This window comes from Mytilus californianus, unplaced genomic scaffold (assembly GCF_021869535.1).
Source record: "Mytilus californianus isolate M0D057914Y unplaced genomic scaffold, xbMytCali1.0.p SCAF_7, whole genome shotgun sequence".
Lineage (NCBI taxonomy): Eukaryota > Metazoa > Mollusca > Bivalvia > Mytilida > Mytilidae > Mytilus > Mytilus californianus.
The window spans coordinates 27,345,018-27,351,580 of NW_026262723.1; the positions used below are offsets into that span (position 1 = coordinate 27,345,018).

General features: G+C 32.5%; 1 long non-coding RNA gene across 1 annotated transcript; it reads left to right on the forward strand.

Moving 5' to 3' along the window:
• Positions 1–6,354, forward strand: LOC127708806 (uncharacterized). Its single transcript, XR_007985395.1, has 3 exons — positions 1–60; positions 4,632–4,707; positions 4,998–6,354. It is a non-coding gene; the product is annotated as an uncharacterized LOC127708806 (long non-coding RNA).
• The last annotated feature ends 209 nt before the right edge of the window (positions 6,355–6,563 follow it).

Sequence of the window (6,563 nt, forward strand, 5' to 3'; positions counted from 1 at the left end):
CAGTTGTGGAAACTACGAAAGTTTCATCATTTACTGCCTCAAGAGAAGGTTCAAATGCAGGTATGGCTGAATACGTTAAATAAAAGAGAAACAACAGTGATCCTTTTTTCATTTAGTGACTTATATTATTTCGGATGTTATGTATTATGTATTTTACCAAACAACTTGTGTGGTTTCGTTATCCTGTCTATTTCCTTTTTTTGGCATTTTTTTGTTTGTTTAAGCAGTGTAGTTTCATGACAAAGCGTTCTATTGTCATGAAGAAAGGGGCATTATAAAAACACTTTACTTTACCTGTAGTCTTTCAGTAATGACTGTAAATTATAACTAAACTTTACGAAAAAAAGTGATGATTTTAGCTTCCCAATTGTGAACTTTCCATTTCTATGTAGCAACATTCTAGCAGCACCTGACTATTGCATATATATCTCCCACTTTATTCGATATTTAAGAGCTCGCGTTTCCCACTGTTATTTCCTTGATAGATGGTTACTTCTTAAAAAGAAGCTATTAAAAGAGAGGCGAAAAATACTAAAGGGACATTCAAACTCATATGTCGAAAATAAGATGACAACGCAAAGGCAAAACAAGGAAAAGACAAACAACAGTTTGCAAAACACAACATAGAAAACCAATGACGGAGCAAAACGAAGCCCATCAATAAGTCGGGGGTGATCTCAGGTGCTCTGAAAGCACTTGTATATTAAAACAAGGGTTCCAAGTGATAAAATTGACATCATCACTTCGAAAACTTTATGGACACAATTACGAGTTGGTAAACCGTTATGGAATATCTGTTTCTCAGTTGACGATATTTACTTACACATGAGCAACACGACGGGGGCCACATGTATCTGATATCCCTTCATCGGCATATGAAATCACCCCCGGTTTTCGGTGGAGTTCGTATCTAGAATTCCCTAGTTTTTTATGTTATTTTTTATTTTGTCATTTGGTCGCTTTTCGTATTTTGCAATGGCGTTGTCAGTTTGTCGTCGACTTTTGAGTTTGAATATCATTTTTCTCATCTTGCGCCTCTTTTGTTAAATGATTTGCCGCCGGTAGTGACCAATCGTGCCATTTCATCAAACTCAACACCATGTATGTCACTAGTGAAGCAGAAACTATTTCATGTACGGTTTCAGAAAAAAAAGAAACAATATGTATATATAATTATTAGATATAAGAAGATGTGGTATGAGTGCCAATGAGACAACTCTCCATCCAAGTCAAAATTTATAAAAGTAAACCATTATCGGTCACAGTACGGTCTTCAACACGGAGCCTTGGCTCACACCGAACAGTAAGCTATAAAGGGCCCCAAAAAATTACTAGTGTAAAAACATTCAAAAGGGAAAACCAACGGTCTAATCTATATAAAAAACGAGAAACGAGAAACACTTATGAACCACATCAACAAACGACAACTACTGAACATCAGATTCCTGACTTAGGACAGGTGCAAACAAATGCAGCGGGTTTAAACGTTTTGATGGTACCAAACCTTCACCCTTTTTCTGAAATAATAGTGTAACATCACAACATAGAAAGACACACTATAAAATATCAACTGAAAAAGCTTACCTCAATCAAAGGAAATATTAACACCATTGAACATACACTGAACAAATAAATTTGACCTATGACACAATGTAAATACAAAATAAATAAACTAAGGGAAGAATAATAAAAGTAACATGTTATATCGGTAAGAAATGTTAAACAATTAAAGAAAAACAATATGCTCGAACAAAAAAATCAGCCATTTGCAATAACTTTAAACACAGGTAAATGAAAATAATTTTGTTGTTAGGTATACGTGTACAGTACCAATAGAGAAAGGAAATATTTTTACAAAATAAATAATTTTGATGTTCATAGTACGAAGTGAAAATTTATAGTTATACCAAACACTTATCAAAGCTGGTATATAGACCAGATATAACCCTGAATAAGATTAAATAACAAAAAAGCAATACAATTAGTATCAACAGGTCATATAAACAATAAAGTACGATTTGAGAGTACTCGCAGTTACTGACAGCTAGTTAAAAGCCAAAACAATTAATAATAAAAAATCATGCATCAGAGACTAAAATCAACTAAAACACATCCCAGGGATTTAGTATTTTAACGTCATGGACAGTCAAAGAAGACATGACTAGTGCAATGCCAAAAATAAATGTATCGACAGACAGTAGGATAGTCAGGAGTTTAACCTCTTTATAGATCTAAACGAACGTGGGTGTGTCTTTATACATCCCACTTGAAAATAATACAAATTTAGTTATGTTTTAATTTGCTGATGACAAAATCGATATTAGTGCCAATGTAAACTATATTCAAAGATCTAATTACAACATTGGTAAGATAACCTTTACTAATAAATTTGTTTAAAGGTTCGATGAGTTTACACGGATCACATAGTGATTTCCGCGCTTTAAGTACAATATTACCTAAAATTTAGGATGTGAAATACCGTTTTTAATCAGTTTTCTACAAGTACAGCCAAATTTACTAATCAAATCTTTGTATCTATGACAGAACTTAGCAAAAGTTTTACGTAATTTATGGTAACGAAATCCTTGATTTAATAATTTACCAGTGATGCATTGATTACGTTCGTTAAAATCTATGACATCACTACACACACGGGCATAACGAACGAGTTGGGATATATAAACACCGTATGATGGAGCCAAAGGAACATCGCCGTCTAAAAAAGGAAAATTAACAATAGGGAATGAAAAATCGTCTCTTTTGTCGTAAATTTTCGTATGAAGTTTTCCTTTAGAGATTGAAATGTCCAAATCCAGAAAAGGACAACTACTGCTGTTTAAGTTAGATTTAGTTAAAGTAAGTTCTATTGGGTAAATTTCGGTAGTATATTTAGAGAACTCTGGATTATTTAACGAAAAAATATCATCTAGATAACGGAAGGTATTGTTGAATGTATCAACCAAATGTAACAAGGACGTGTCTTTACTGAGTTTGGTCATAAACTGAGATTCATAGCAATACAGGAATAAATCTGCTATTAACGGGGCGCAGTTAGTGCCCATAGGAATACCTACTACGTATATATACTTGTCGATACACTCTATCGCCGAAACGTACATATATGTTGTCCAGGAGAAAATTTAAAGCTTCAATCATATCTTCACATTTCCAGTAAGTGTATCTAGCATAATTTCTTTTTTCGTTACAGAAAAAGGCTTTAAACGAGTTACAGCAAATAAATTTGTAATGAGATTTTTCAAAAGACCATTTAATTAAATATGAAAACTTTTTCTTGATAAGATTGTGTGGAAGTGTAGTATAGAGAGTAGAAAAATCATAACTGTCAACAGAATTAAAAGGACCATCAAAAGCATGTATTTTATCTAAAACCTCTAAAGAATTTTTAACACTCCAAAAATAATTAATACCATTATTTTCATAAGCTTTATTACAAAAGTTAATAACAAGTTCTTTGATAGTAGTAAGGGAGGTAGTTAGAAGCACTGATAGATTAGTAGTAGAACACTTACTAGATGCGGAGATGAAACGGAATTTAAATGGTTTTTTGTGCAATTTAGGTAACCAGTACATAGTAGGGACTTTCAAATGTTCGGAAGAGGCCTTTAGCTGGGTAGTGGCAGTGATATGCTTGTTTACAATTTGACTCTCTGTGGAGCGTACGGACCTGAATGTAGATGAATTTGTAATTTCGTTTTGGAGAACTTCCGTGTAGTATATGCGTCACACCACCACTACATTATTTGCTGCTTTGTCTGCCGGTTCGAACACAAACCGCTTTGCGAGTACTTGGAGTTTATTTTTTCTTCTGGAAATGGGAATATCATGGACCCTATTACTAATTTCAGAATTGTTTTCAAAATGAGATATACGAATATTAACAGTATTCATAATTTTATTCAAATAACTTTCTAGAGATTTTTTATCAGATTTTTCACGTTTACAGCAATTTTTACAGTAGACAGACAGAGCGTCTTTAATGATCTGACGACACTGTTTCCAATCTATTTTAGATGGAGGACGATATTTCGGTCCTTTCTTAAGAAAAGTTATGACCTCACGGTCTTCGACGATGTTGAGGTCTCCTGTAAGGACATGACCATAGGGAACATATCTAAAACTAAATGTTTCACAATCTCAAGTGGAAGGAACATTATTTTCTATATTGACGTCTGATGTAACTGACGTATAATTAGAAATCAAACTTCTGCTGGTTTTTTATAAGAATACGAAATAATAAGTGGTTCCATATTATCAAAATATGGAGGTATTTGGCTTTGATTGCATACCAATCATAATCCATATTTCGTTTACAAGAATCAAAGTTAACCCACATTACAAAATAATAAAATGTACCGGATTCAACAATTTTTGGATTTGATTTAAAGAGTTGAAAAAGGAATAACAAAAACCATTTTATTCTTTTTCACTGGAAACTATATCATTCTTTAAATTGGATAATAAAACATTTCACAACCAAACATAGAAATCGGGGATTGGTCGTTGGATCTAATTGTGTGAAAAAGATGCGAATAAAACAAATATCTTTACGGTGCACTTAATGCTACAACAACCATATAGCATGTGTTATGTTTACTTTTTACATTTTGCAGGTTTAGTCGTAAGCTTGGTAATTGGTGCTTTGTTACTATTATGTGTTGTAATTTTGATTGTTGTTCTCATAAGAAGGTATGTTTACATAAAATTGTACTTTTAAGATGCTGATATTTGATAATTAATATTTCACGAAACCCTTTCAAATTAATATTTGATTCTATGTCATTAAGAAATTCAATTATTACGCGTGATTTCTATAACAATACAAATCATTGACCTTCATAAGGAAAGCAATAACAACTAAAGCAATTCACTTTTTATGCATGTGTATTGGGTTGATAAATTATGCAGACATGGCTTATTTGTATATAATTGATTTGATTTTGAATACAAAATACTTCTTACCGTAATTTATATTAAAGGCATACATACAAGAGCAATCCAAGAGAAAAAGTAAGAAACAATCTCGGAGGAAATGACTATATTGGAAGTCAAGATATAGCTTTACCAATAACCGCCAATCATTCCAACCATATGCAAAATAATGGCATGTATGACAGGAGTAGTAATAATAGTGTTCATGGTTATGACAGTACAAATGTTAATGCTCATATCAATAATGTTCAGCATGAATACACAAACGTAGGTGCAGTCAACGGTTTTGTTAATAAAGAAAAAGCTCCGGTGCCTACATATGCACACCGTCAGGATAAAACATTTGCAGATAATCACATGTCAAATGACGATGAATATGCGATTGTTGATCCTTCAGCTGAAACAAGTTTTAATGAGCCCATAGACAACAGGACTGGAACAGCAGACAGTTACATGGTATTAGATCCAACCGAAACGGGCTTCAATAGACAACTATTTTCTAACACTCCGGTAGGTTATGAGTTTGCAAAGCCTGTTAAGGATACGGAGAACAAAATTTGCCATGAGGATCAGTATGATATATCTAATGAAGGAGTCTACGACCATTCGGGAAGTAATCGTCACAAGGAATCAGAGGATAACATTTATAACCATGCCGTTGATACAATTTACGACTCCGGAAGTCACAAAAGAAATAACGAAGGGAGAGAAGACACATATGATCATTTCTTTGGACAAAAAACAGAAGATGATTATGATGTCTCAACAACGACATGAACTTATGTAATATACAAGTTGTATATACATTTTATATTCATATTTTTTTCGGATCGAAATTTCATTTTACTTGAAAGTTATACTAAATGCTTGCATTCTAATACAGCAATACAGAGTTTTTAATAAACTGAATGGTAACAATTGAAGATTAAAGAAATACATTTAATTAAATACTATAAGATAAAGGAGATATGGAAAGATTGCAAATGAAAGCAAATGGCGCGAATATCAACGACTTATAGTATACATCTGTGTACACGTCAACATCTTTGCAATATTAAAATCATAGCCATTGTTTTCCGGCAATCATTTTAATGTATCACAGAAAGCTTGGTTTTTTCCATTATTTCCGTATTAAAAGTTCCTGACAACAAAAATCCGAAATGAGATAATAATTAATCATCGCCATAATTCTTGACAATGAAATATCTAAAACCGATAGCAAAGCTTGCAAACTCTCTGGAGTTTAAGTGTACTCTTCCAATTGATAACCAGATTACATTACAATGTATATCAGTCACTACTCATCCAAATGTATTCAGCGTATTGAACTATTATGGAATTATATATACTTTACAACACAAATAACGCAGCACATCTTAACATGCATAATAGTTTCACAATTTCCTTTTTTGGCTAAACATTTGTTGAAATATACTAGTATGTTTTATGCAAAATCTAAAATTGAATGCAGATTTTACAGAGAAGTTTTCATTCAGTTGCGACAATGGAGATTTTTGTCACAAAAGTCATAAATCAAAAATCTGAGAAAAGTCAATTTGGAATTGATCAATAGACAAGAATTCGGCTTAGAAACTGAAAATCAAAGTTATTTT